Source organism: Erythrolamprus reginae, chromosome Z (genome assembly GCF_031021105.1).
Source record: "Erythrolamprus reginae isolate rEryReg1 chromosome Z, rEryReg1.hap1, whole genome shotgun sequence".
In the NCBI taxonomy this organism is placed as follows: Eukaryota; Metazoa; Chordata; class Lepidosauria; order Squamata; family Dipsadidae; genus Erythrolamprus; species Erythrolamprus reginae.
The window spans coordinates 83,805,882-83,819,897 of NC_091963.1; the positions used below are offsets into that span (position 1 = coordinate 83,805,882).

At 45.5% G+C, this 14,016-nt stretch overlaps 1 protein-coding gene across 2 annotated transcripts in view; it reads left to right on the forward strand.

The window, feature by feature from the left end:
• PDCD6IP (programmed cell death 6 interacting protein) overlaps positions 1-14,016 on the forward strand; it is a 151,810-nt gene that overhangs the window by 51,052 nt on the left and 86,742 nt on the right. The gene's annotated exons all lie outside the window — the stretch shown is intronic.

Below are 14,016 nucleotides of genomic sequence, written 5' to 3' on the forward strand. Positions count from 1 at the left end.
TTCATGGCATCGGACCAGAATATCTCCGAGACCGCCTCCTACCGCACGAATCCCAGCAACCGATTAGGTCCCACAGAGTGGGCCTTCTCCGGGTCCCGTCAACTAAACAATGTCGGTTGGCGGGCCCCAGGGGAAGAGCCTTCTCTGTGGCGGCCCCGGCCCTCTGGAACCAACTCCCCCCAGAGATTAGAACTGCCCCTACTCTTCCTGCCTTCCGTAAACTCCTTAAAACCCACCTTTGCCGTCAGGCATGGGGGAACTGAAACATCTCCCCCTGGGCACGTTTAATTTATGCATGGTATGTCTGTGTGTGTGACTGTTAGCATACGGGGTTTTTTAAATATTTAAATATTTTAAATTGTCTGATTGCTTATGATTTGTTTTTACATGTTGTGAGCCGCCCCGAGTCTTCGGAGAGGGGCGGCATACAAATCTAAGTAATAAATAAATAAATAAATAAATGACCAACGCTCAGCTCCCTTGGTTCTATTCCAGACTCCCATCCCCGGGAGCAAAAGCAACCAACGCACACAGAACTCCCTGGCCTCCAGGTCTACTATATGCCTTTCCACCCATTCCAATCCTGCCAGACGTAATTCACAAGATTCTCCTCGAGTCAGGGGATATGTTGCAGCAGGGGGTTTCTCACCATCCAGACCTGGAGTGCTTCCACCTCACTGCTTGGCTGTTATCCGGCGCAATCTAGACCTTCGAGTTTATGACCCAGATGCCGTGGAAGTGATCCTAAAATCTAGAAGAATATCTACCAACAGGATCTATGACCATACCTGGTCTAAATTCCACCAGTGGTGTACAGAGGAAGGCCTCTCTCCCTCATGTATCCCCATTCACAGGATCGTGTCCATCCTCATCAAAGGCTTTCATCTAGGTCTCTCAGCCAACACTATCCGGTGGTACCTAGCAGCCTTATCCTCAGATCTGGCAGGCCCCTGAAGACAACCGCTACATAGTTTCTCTTAAACACAAGAGCTGTTAAGAGGCCTCCCACTGTCCATTGATATCCATCCTGGGATTTACCTCAAGTACTGCATTCTCTTATTCAAGCACCTTACGAACTGTTAAGTTCTGCTTCCTTCAGACACTTATCCCACAAGATAGCATTCCTGGTGACAATCACCTCCGCCAGATGCATCTCTGAGCTAGCAGCTCTTTCCATTCGCCAGGACTTATGCCAGTTTCATCCGGACAAAGTAGTCCTGCGATGGACCTCACCTTTCTACCAAAGGTCAGTTCCACGTTCCACACATCCCAGGACATTGTATTGCCTTCCTTCTGCTCCAACCAAAACCACAATTTCTCCATCAGATGACATACTTTGGATCTCACTAGAGCTCTATGGATTTATATCCAACAAACCAGGACCTTTCATAGGTCAGAAGCCTCATTTGTAGCCTTCCACCCCAGATCTCTGGGGGCCAAGGTCTCGTCTACTGTATTAGGCCGTTGGATCCGAGGGACAATCTCCAAAGCTTACGAGTCGGCATCCCTCAATGTTCCACGAGGCATCACTTTACAAGAAGTGCAGCTACAACAGCAGCTTGGACAACTGAAGCCCCTTGGAAGAAGTCTGCAAGGCGGCCACATGGGCCTCTCCCAGCTCCTTCATAAGGCACTATAAAATCAACTCTTACGCTTCAGCGGATGCTGCCTTCGGCAGGAGAGTCCTCTGATCTGTTATCTCTCATGATAGCCAGTTAATCCCTCCCTAGGGACACATCTATTGGATATGTCCCACGTGACTGCTGGACCCGCTCTTTCAGTATGGAGAATAGGCGTTGATTGCTTACCTGAACGCCTCTTCTCGTACACTGAGCAGGTACAGCAGTCACTTCCCTCCCTATGTACTGCTGACTATGGTTGTGCCTTTTTCCCTTCCTATTTGAGCCACCACTTTTGAGCTATGTCTATGGATTCATGAATTCTGGGGAAGGGGTGGATCCAGCAATCTCTTTAAAGACAGGCTCGGTCCTATGTGGATTGGACAGCGAGCAACCACGTGACTGCTGTACCCGCTCAGCGTACCAGAAGAGGCGTTCAGGTAAGCAATCAATGCGTATTTTGTGCCAAATATTGAATGTTTATAAAAATGTACGTGTTCCTCCGAAAATATGACCTACTCAGAAAGTAAATCGTAGCATGATTTTTCCCAATATAAGCCCTGTCACCCAAAATAAGCCCTAATTAAGACTCCTCCCACTCCAGGGTGCACAGGTTAAGCTAGGGTGGAGATTGAGGGTGTGTGGAGCTGCCCTACTACTTATTTTGGATAATTGCAACCAGGCCTTGCATATTTTGGCCCTGTAATTTCTGGAACTGATTAAGAAATCCAAGGAAACAAATACAGGTAGTCCTCAAGTTATGAATGTAATGGAGCCTGGTCATTCTATTTGTAACCCAAGGATTCATGGGAGTGAATCTCATATCTTGAATGAAATCACCATTCTTTTTGCCAAGGCACTCATCAAACTGAGTCTTATTAAGTGCACATACAATATTTTAGGATTGGGAAAGACATAGATGGCCTACTGATGAAACAGGCCACCTGCCTAAGACCACCCAAGGCCCCTGCTATACTTTATTCTCTGTACTGAAGGAGCGGGTCCAGCAGTCACGTGGGTTGCTCTCTGTCCAATCCACATAGGACTGAGCCTTGTCTTTTAAAAAATTGCTGGATTTGCCCCTTCCCAGAATTCGCTCAGTCCTCCTACCGGTAGTATGCGTGGTGGTTCAGCTCCTCTCTGAACTCCTTCCCCTCTTCGTCTTTTCGTACTATAGCAAGATAAGTACTTAATTTTTATTGCAATTTGTCCTTTAATAAAATCAAATACAATTCAAAGTTGAGCCAGCCCTGCAGCGCAGTTCGCTGCTGCCACACCACCGGCAGTCGTATGTTTATTTAAATAAAATCTACTTGGCTGAGGGAGGATTTTTCCCCTTGCAGAATGGGACATATAACAAGGCCTCTTGTTCCATCTCCCGGACTTTAGCCTTTCTCCTCATTGGAGATTTTGGTGCGAAGGCCCTCAGCGCCCATTAACAACCGACACCAGCGGCTCGCACATGCAAAGCCACTTGGCGCCAACAAGTCCACTGCAGGCCCTTGAGTTTTGCTTTGAGACACTCAGGCTGTTACCCATCGCTAGGCCTCTCAGCCCTCGTGGTTTGAACTAATTGAGGCCTAGCCTGTCTGTACTCACTGGCACGAACTTTGGAATTGTCCAAGTGGTCTTTGAGTGGCAGACGCTCCTGGGCCAAGGAGCTTGGGCCCGTTTCTTCTTGGGAATTGTTCATTATTATTTAAGTTTCTCCTCAGCCCTTGATCCTGTAATCCTTATCAGGCCATGGCATCCATTATTCCCAAGAAAAGCGTTGCTGGCAAAAGGCAACAGGAAGCTAGACCTTCTGGGGATGAAATTGAGTCCATTCCCCAGCCTTGCACCTCTCTTGGAGCTCCTAATGTGGCTAGGCCCACCAGAGTCGAAAAGAGACTTGATAAAACTCTACAAAAGATCAATGAACAGTTAGCTAAACGCTTGAGAGTCCAGGCCCAAGTGCATGTTAGTTCACCTGATCTCACAGTCTCTGCTAATCTGCCTCCCTCAGTTGATCAGGTCCTTTCACTGGATGAGCCTAACCTAAACAGACCCCAGCCAAATATCTGGGGTTTAGGTCTAGTAGAGTCAGAGATCAGTAGGGAAGTCACCCCAGAGCCAGGCCCAGTCCAGGCCCACACGGTAACTCCAAGCCTCCTTCCATCTCTTACTAACCTGCCTCCTGAATTTCATTCTATGTTTTCAATCTTGTCCCAAGCCATTAATGCCAAGTTCATGGCTTTCAATGCGCCTCCCCATCCTCGTGTACAACCCCGTGTTGTTAGGCCTTTCTCAGCCTACTTTCTCAGCTTACAGGGCTCCTGTCCAGGAACCAGATTCCAATTCCTCTCAAGAGGACAGTGAGATTGACCAGGATCCAGATGATAGGGATGACCCCTTTCAAGGTCTTTCTGAAGATGAGGAATCTCAAAACAATTCTCCATCTTCCGCCACCATTTTTCCATTTCAATTGTTCACCAACCACTCCATCCACTTTGGCTCCTCAGGAAGAAAATCTCCCCTTCTTCATGGAGGAGCAGGAAGACACGGAGGTCATCCCTATGCCTAAATTATTCAAAGAAGCATTGCTTAAACAGTGGGACTATCCCACCTTGGGTTCTAATCCCACTTCTAAGGACAAGAATCTATATAAAGTCTCTCCTGCTTATGAAGAGCTTCTTTCCCTCTGTCTTCTTCTCTTTCTCTTTCTCTCTCCTCTTCTCTTCTTCTCTCATTCCCACAGATGAACCAGTCAAAACCCTCCACTCAGCAGCGGCCATGCCTGGTGAGGCTGAGGAGGTCCTGAAACCAGAGGACAAACGACTGGAACAGATGCTCAAGAAATGAATCTTCACGGATTCCTGGGCCATAAAATCAGCAGCTGCAGCTTCCCTCTTCACAAAAGCCACGCTGCTCTGGCTTCAACAACTTAAACAACATATTCCCTCTGATGACCTCTGGGGTCAACAGGACTTTAACAAGCCGGTGTCAAGCAGAAATGGCAGTTATCCATGGGGCTCCTCAAGCACAAGAATCTATTTGGAAACTTGCTTGATCTGCTATTTACTGAAACCACTGACAAGAAGAAAATCTTGGGTCCCATCACCAAGAAGCTCTTTTAATGGCCTTTTCGTCAACAAGCCCAAGGCTTTGCCTTCCAGAGGTGTTCAGCTCAGTATAACTCTCGTTTCCGCTCTCAGACAAATAGAGCTCCCAGGGGCAGGGTTTCCCATAACCAGCGAGGTTCCTCTTCCTCTAAATCCTCCCTAAAACCAGATGGTAATTCAAATCCTATTCCCATAGGGGGGCGCCTGGCCTGGTTTTCTAAGGCATGGCACCAGTCCTCCCAGGACCCTTGGGTCCTCTCCACCATCGAATGGGGTCTCCAATTGGAATTCATTTACCTCCCCCCCCCTAAGCGTTTCATCTCATGCCCGGCCCCTAGCCCCCTCCCCGCCACTGGATGGAGGAAGCTATTAAGGCCATCCAGCCAGTTCCTTCTTCTCAAAGAGGGCTTAGCTTCTACTCCATCATCTTTGTGGTCCCTAAGATCTCCGGAGGATGGAGGGCTATTCTGGATCTTAAACAACTGTATTATGAAATCAAGTACAGGAAATTTAAGATGCATTCCCTGTCCTCCAACTTAGCATCTATCCACCCAGGGGATTTCATGGCGTCTCTTGATCTCACGGAGGCCTTCCTCCACATCCCAATTGTCAAAGGCCACAGACAGTTCCTCCGTTTTGCCTTCCAGGGCAGACATTATCAATACAGGGCTATGCCCTTTGATCTATCTTCGGCCCCTCGAGTCCTTAGGGTCCTTAGCAGCTCACATTTGAGCTACCGTCATCCATATACTATGCTATTTGGATGATATATTAATTCACATGCCTTCCAAACAGGGCACCTTTTTCAGATCTCCACTCCTCCACATCAATCCTACAGGAGCATGGGTTTTCTATTAACTTCTCCCCATCTTGGAGCAGTTATAGATTCAGTTCAATCGAAGGTGTTCCTTTCTACTGAGAGGAAGATCAGCATGAGAGAGCTTATCTCCCAAGTTAAATCCCGAGAGAAAGTCCCTCTTTCTTCCCTCCTGGGGAAAATGATGTCCTGCATTGGAATCGTTCCCTGGGCACGACTTCACACCAGAGATCTCCATGGCCTCCATGGCTACCCTTCCAGAGGTTGGGATCCAGCAACTCTGAATGCAACATCTCTGTGCCGCCCACTGTTCTGAGATCCCTATCATGGTGGTTTTCCCCTGCTCTGGACAAAGGTTCCCTCTTCAGATTCCCAGACCAATTTACCATCCCCATGGATGCCAGTCGGGTTGGTTGGGGAGCCCACACAGTGGGCCTGATAGCCCATGGTGGATAGCACATGGTCAACCAAGGAGGCCTCTCAGCCAATCAATTGGCTAGAGCTGAGAGCAGTGCACATAGCCTTTAAGAAATTAATACATCGAGAACTAGCATATCTTGATTCTGACAGACAACATGGCCAGCAAGAGCCACATCAGCCCCCAGGGCGGCACCCGGTTCAAGGTCCTGATGCAGAAAGCACTAAAACTGGGACTCTGGGTAGAGAGCCATCTCCAATCCCTGACGGCCGATCATATCTCGGGAGTCCTCAATCTTCAGGCGGACTGACTCTCCCAGTCAACCCTGGACCCAGGAGAGTGGAGCCTCCATCTGGACTTATTCCATCATATCTGCCACAAATTCGGTCGCCCATCGCTAGACCTGTTCACGACTGCCGCCAATTCACAATTCCCTCAATTCTTCTCCAGACTCCTTTCTCCAGGGATGGAAGCGATAAATGTCCTCAGAACTTCCTGGCCTCGGGATCCATTCTACACCTTTCCCCCGATTCCAATAATTCCAGACGTGATCCACAAGATAATCTTTGAAGAGGCCCAGGTGATCATAGTAGCGCCTCACTGGCCACGACGTCCCTGGTTCATGGACCTTCAATATCTTTGTCCTGGCCCACTGGTGACTCCCCATTTCGGAGGTTATACTGCAGCAGAGAATCTCTCACCATCCAGATCCGGGATGGTTCCACTTCACCGTTTGACAGTTATCCGGTGTGATCTAGACCTTCGAGGCTATGACCCTGACACCATCGAGGTAATCCTAAAGTCCAGAAGAATTTGCACTAACCAAATATATGACCATACAAGGGCCAAACTCCACGAGTGGTGTATACAGGAGAGTTTGTCTCCCATCTGCATTCCCATCTATAGGATTGTATCCTTCCTCATGAGAGGCTTCCATCAAGGTTAGTTATTCAATACCATCCGCAGGCACCTGGTAGCCCTATCATCGGTCCTTGCTGGACCTCACAGACAACCACTATGTAGTTTTCCTGAAATACAAGAATTATTAAAAGGCATTTCAAACCTTAGACTTCCCACCATCCACAGATATCCTACTTGGGACTTACCTCGGGTCCTGGCTTCTCTTACACATATGAGCCATTGGCATCAGCTTCTCTCCGTCACCCGTCAACCAAGGTTGCCTTCCTCGTAGCAATTACTTCAGCCAGATGTACAGATATACTGTATTTCCAAACTGGCAGCCCTCTCCATCTGTCAGGATTTATGCCAGTTTCACCCAGACAAAGTGGTCCTCCATCTTGACCCCACCTTTCTACTGAAGGTCAGTTCTATGTTCCTTTTGTGCAAACTCGAACCATTATCTTTCCATTAGATGGCACACATTAGACCTCATTTACATCCAGCAGACCAATGTCTTTCATAAGTCTGAAACCTTATTCATGGCATACCATCCGAGATCGTTGGGATCCAAAGTGTCGTCCATGGTGTTAGGCCGCTGGATATGAGTTGTAATTGCAAGAGCATATGAATCCGCCTCCCTCGCCATGCCAAGAGGCATTACGGCACACTCCACAAGAAGCGCAGCCGCATCAGCAGCTTGGGCCACTCGAGCGCCCCTGGAAGAGGTCTGCAAGGCAGCAACCTGAGTTTCGCCTAATTCCTTCATATGACATTATAAGATCGACTCTTACACCTCAGCAGATGCAACATTTGGCAGAAGAGTCCTTCAGTCTGTTATTCCTCATGACACCTAACCTAATCCCTCTCTAGGGACACATCTCTTGAGTATGTCCCACGTGACTGCTGGACCCGCTCCTTCAGTATGGAGAATAGGCATTGGAATCTTACCTGAACGCGTCTTCTCGTACGCTGAGCAGGTACAGCAGTCATTTCCCTCCCTATGTATTCCTGACTATCTGTTGGTTTTTCCTAAACCCTTTTCTATTTTTTGAGAGTAGAGCACCTTTGAGCCACCACTATCTAGCCAAGTCTAAGGATTTGCGAATTCTGGGAAGTGGCAGATCCAGCAATCTTTTAAAAGACAGGGCTCGGTCCTATGTAGATTAGACAGCGAGCAACCCACATGACTGCTGTACCTGCTCAGCATACGAGAAGATGCGTTCAGGTAAGATTCCAATGCCTATTCTCTCCCACAACATGCCATGTTGGACCACTTATGAAGATCTAGCAAGCAGTCTTCTCTCCAGCCTTGTTTGCCCTGCCAACGCTCTTTTCGATTCTCTTTGGGTCTCTCCTGGCCCATTGCAGGCAAAAATGGAGCCTCCAAGGGCTGCATCTGAGCCTCCATGGGTTGGGTCCTGGGAGGCTCCATTTCTGCCTACAAGAATTCCAGGACCAGGGGGGACTAAACTGGACCTCAGAGGACTGAATCCAGCTGCTGGAGGCTCCATTTCAGCTCACAATGGGATAGGATAGGCCTCTGGACAGCTGAACAAGGATTTTGAGAGGTGGAAGCTCCATTTCAGCCAGCAACGTTCAGGATGAATGTTGCAGAGCCCATGCAGTTGTTCGTAAGGGCAAACAATTGCTATGTGGTTCCAAGATTTGTAGTTTTGGGCCTTGTTCGTAAATGCTAGGGGGTGCTATTCGCATAACTTCATAAAACATAGAAACATAGAAGACTGACGGCAGAAAAAGACCTCATGGTCCATCTAGTCTATCCCTTATACTATTTCCTGTATTTTATCTTACAATGGATATATGTTTATCCCAAGCATGTTTAAATTCAGTTACTGTGGATTTACCAACCACGTCTGCTGGAAGTTTGTTCCAAGGAACTACTATTCTTTCAGTGAAATAATATTTTCTCACGTTGCTTTTGATCTTTCCCCCAACTAATTTCAGATTGTGTTCCCTTGTTCTTGTGTTCACTTTCCTATTAAAAACACTTCCCTCCTGAACCTTATTTAACCCTTTAACATATTTAAATGTTTCGATCATGTCCCCCCTTTTCCTTCTGTCCTCCAGACCAGTGATTTTCAACCTTTTTTGAGCCGTGGCACATTTTTTACATTTATGAAACCCTGGGGCCCATTGAGCAGGGGGGGGGGGCGGCTGAAAAAAGTTTGGACAAAAAAATTATCTCTCTTCCTCCCCTTCGCTCTATTTCTTTCTCCCTCCCTCTTTCTCTCCTTTCCTTCCTCTTTCTCTCTCCATCCCTCTTTCTTTCTCTTCCTTCCTTCCTCTCTTTTTTGCTCTCTTTCTCTCTCCCTCCCTACGTCCCTCTATGTCTTTCTCTCTCTCTCCTTCCCTCTCTTTCTCTCTCTCTCTTGCTTTATTTCTCTCTTTTTCTCTCTCTTTCTTTCTCGTTCTTTCTCTCTCTTTCTTTCTTTCTCTCTAGTTCTTTTTCTCTCTCTCTCTCGTTCTTTCTCTCTCTTGCTTTCTTTCTCTCTCTCTCTCTTGCTTGCTTTCTCTCTTGCTTTCTCTCTCTCTTGCTTTCTTTCTCTCTGAGCTTCGCGGCACACCTGACCATGTCTCGCGGCACACTAGTGTGCCACGGCACACTGGTTGAAAAACACTGCTCCAGACTATACAGATTGAGTTCATTAAGTATTTCCTGATACGTTTTATGCTTAAGACCTTCCACCATTCTTGTAGCCCGTTTTTGGACCCGTTCAATTTTGTCAATATCTTTTTGTAGGTGAGGTCTCCAGAACTGAACACAATATTCCAAATGTGGTCTCACCAGCGCTCTATATAAGGGGATCACAATCTCCCTCTTCCTGCTTGTTATACCTCTAGCTATGCAGCCAAGCATCCTACTTGCTTTTCCTACCGCCCAACCACACTGCTCACCCATTTTGAGACTGTCAGAAATCACTACCCCTAAATTCTTCTCTTCTGAAGTTTTTGCTAACACAGAACTGCCAATGCAATACTCAGATTGAGGATTCCTTTTCCTCAAGTGCATTATTTTATATTTGGAAACATTAAACTGCAGTTTCCATTGCTTTGACCATTTATCTAGTAAAGCTAAATCATTTACCATATCACAGACCCCTCCAGGAATATCAACCCTATTGCACACTTTAGAGTCATCGGCAAATAGGCAAACCTTCCCTACCAAACCTTCCCCTATGTCATTCACAAACATATTAAAAAGAATAGGACCCAGAACAGACCCTTGTGGCACACCGCTTGTAACCTGTCTCTGCTCAGAATACTCGCCATTAACAATAACTCTCTGATGTCTATGCTTCAGCCAACTTGAAATCCACTGAACTATCCAGGGATTAAGTCCAATCTTCACTAATTTATCTATCAGCTCTTTATGTGGAACCGTATCAAAGGCTTTGCTGAAGCCCACATAGGCAATATCCACGGCACCACCTTGATCCAACACCTTTGTGACATAGTCAAAGAAATCAATGAGATTAGTCTGACATGATTTGCCTTCAGTAAAGCCATGCTGATTTGGGTCCAATAAGTTATTGTTTTTTAGGTGCTGATTTATCCTCTTTTTGAGTAGAGTCTCCATCATTTTAACTATAACTGATGTCAAGCTAACTCGCCTGTAGTTACCAGCTTCTTCTCTACTGCCCTTCTTGTGGATAGGCACAACACTGGCCATTCTCCAATCCTCAGGAACATCTCCTGTTAACAGGGATTGGTTAAACAAATCAGTCAAGGGGGTAGCAATGACAGATCTGAGTTCTTTAAGAACTCTGGGGTGGATGCCATCTGGACCCATTGCCTTGTTTATCTTTAATCGTTCAAGTTCTTCTAAGACATCGGCTTCTAAGATCACTGGAGCTGAATCCGTACAGCTGGAAGCAATGCTATATCCCTCTATAGTATTATTTTGTAAGGTGTCTTTTGAGAAAACTGAACAGAAGTAGCTATTGAAATGGTCAGCGATCTCTTTATTCCCATCAATGCATGTATTATTCCCGGTACTAAGCTTCATGATGCTGCAGTTTTTCTTCTTCCTATCACTAATATATCTGAAGAAGGTTTTATCCCCCTTCTTTACAGATTTGGCAATTTCTTCCTCTTTTGAGGCTTTAGCAGCATATATTATCTGTTTCGCCTTCTTCTGTCTCATTCTATACACCTCTCTATCAGCTATACTTCCAGACTCTTTATACCTCCTATAGGCAGCCTTTTTTTCATTTATAGCCCTTACATCATTGCTAAATCATAGCGGTTTCTACTTCCTTTTACCTTTAGTTATTTGCCTTACATACAGTCCTGTGGCTTTTAAGATGGCCTTTTTTAATACAGTCCACTGGGTGCTCGCTCCTGCCATTTTATCCCTCCCCTTTAATTCATTATTTAAATATTCCCCCATTGCATTAAAATTTGTTTTTCTGAAATCCAATACTTTGGTTGCAGTATAGGATTGCTCACAATCAGTTTTTACATCAAACCACAAACATAGATGGTCACTGCAACCTAAATTTTCTCCCACCTTGACCTCTGAAACCCAATTCCCATTCGTAAAAACTAAATCTAGAACATTCTCCCCTCTAGTTGGTGTCTTAACCAGCTGTGTCTGAGCTGCTCCTGTAAAGGCCTCTACTATATTCTTACTTTTGTATGTAAGGGCACTGGGGATATTCCAGTCAACATCAGGCATGTTGAAATCACCCATAACCACAATATCTCCCTTTACTGCCATTTGGGTAATTTCATCCACCATCTTGTTGTCATATTCCTCAGATTGCCCTGGAGGCCTATAGATCACCCCAATTCTAATGACAGAACCGTCTTTATTTTGCATGCAAATCCAGAGAGTCTCCAGATCTTTACACGTATTTTGAATTAGTGTTGTTTTTAGATTTTCTGTAACATAAATGGCTACTCCATCTCCCCTTCTCTCTATTCTATCCTTCCTATACAGTGTATATCCTGGTATGGATATTTCCCATTCATTAGAATCCTTAAACCATGTCTCAGTTATGGCAACCAGATCCAAATTATCTCTAGATACTATGGCCATTAACTCACAGAGCTTGTTGCTCAAGCTTCGAGCATTCGTGCACATTACCCGAAGAACATTATTTTCATTATTAGTTTGCCCCTTATTATCAACAACTACATCTATTCTATTTACATCTCCCTTTTCATAAGCTTCCAGAAACTGATTTATCCTCATTGGTCGGGGACAGAAATAATCCACATCAGTTACATCTCTGTCCCCTTTACCTAGTTTAAATGCCTGTCCAAAAAAGTTCTGAATTCCTCACCGAGCACCTGGGTACCTCTGTATGATGGATGCAAACCATCCCTCTTAAACAACTCCCTATTAGACCACCTACTGACATCATGACTTACATAGCCAAAACCTTCAGCTTTACACCACTGCCTTAACCACACATTAAACTCTCTGATACAAGTTGTTTTATCCTCCTGGCCACAAACTGGTAACACCTCTGAGAAAGTCACTGAATCAGTTATTTTACCCAGCTCCACACTTAGACATTGAAAATATCTTTTTACTACATTAACATTTCTCTGGTACAAATCATTGGTGCCAAGATGCACCACCACATTAACATTTTTACCTTTACTCATAGCCTTGACAATGTTTGTAATCCACCTCCTGTCCCTGCTGGCAGTGGCCCCTGGGAGACACCTCATCAGCTTCACCACATCCTTACTCAGTCCCAAATCAACACCTCTAACAGTCGAGTCACCCACAAGAAAAATGTGTCCTCTTTTTATTTCTACTAACTGCACTTGATGGATTGGTGACACTATGCACCTCATTTACAACAACTTCTCCTTTGAACATCCCCCCATTCTCCGCCTGAGGGGCCTTGCTAATACCTACAACATCCTTACTATTTAAATCTGCAAGAACATTATAGGAATTTGATACAGAGAGACCAAAATTGCTATGTTTTTGCTCGACTGCATGTAATCTTCCGGAACCAACAGTTGTCCACACAGCCCTCCTCCTCGGGGGGCGCTGTGGAAGTGGAGGCTGCACACATGGCTGCATTACAGCAAGTGGCTGGGACAATCTTTCCACTTCTGCCTGCAAGCTACAAACTAAGGACTGCAATCTAGAGATCTCGCCATATAAACTAGATGTCCTTATGCAAAGAGGGCAGCACCTCAAGTTCCACAAGGTACTGCGGAACACAACAGCCAAACAAGTGTTACACTGCACCAAGCCAGTCATCTTAACAATGTATTGAGATACAAGTACTTAGCAGGAAAATCAACACCCCCTATTGCTATCAAACTTTGCTAATTATGGTTTATAGTTATATGATTCGCGCACCATTCGGCGCGCGGACCACTACCTTTCTGTCCTGTATCTCTGTGATCTGAAAGTGCAATTTAAAATGGCTTTACCCTCCTTTTTATACTTCCCAGTCTAGCCCCACTCCAGCCTAATCTGAGTGGTCTGTGCTTGAACACAAACTGCCAATAAAATTGTCCCTTACATCTTGAACACAAACTGCCAATAAAATTGTCCCTTACAGCCAGTAATATCTCCCCCACCTCCTGGAATTCAAAAATTGAACACAAACTGCCAATAAAATTGTCCCTTACAAATGTTCACTACAGAGCAAGGCGTCTGTAATTCCAGGGATTACAGACGCCTTGCTCTGAACTACAACTTTGTCAGAAAAGGGTTTCACTTGTTTTGGAGAACTCCAAAATCTGCTGGAGACTCGAAATCTGTTGCTTGACTTGAGTCTCATAAGTTAATTAGGGCATCTGTTGGAACCTTGACAGAGACACTATTATTTGTTTGTTTGTTTGATTGATTGATTGATTTTTATGCCGCCCTTCTCCTTAGACTCAGGGCGGCTTACAACATGTTAGCAATAGCACTTTTTAACAGAGCCGACATATTGCCCCAACAAACCATGTGCTCATTTTACCCACCTCGGAAGGATGGAAGGCTGAGTCACCTTGAGCCGGTGATGAGATTTGAACCATTGACCTGCAGATCTAGTAGTTAGCTTTAGTGGCTTGCAGTACTGCACTCTAGCAAAGAATTGGAAAAATGTACATTATGGCAGTATATTAATCCCAGAAAGTTTTCTTAAATGTAATCACACTAACTCCTCCCAATTATTT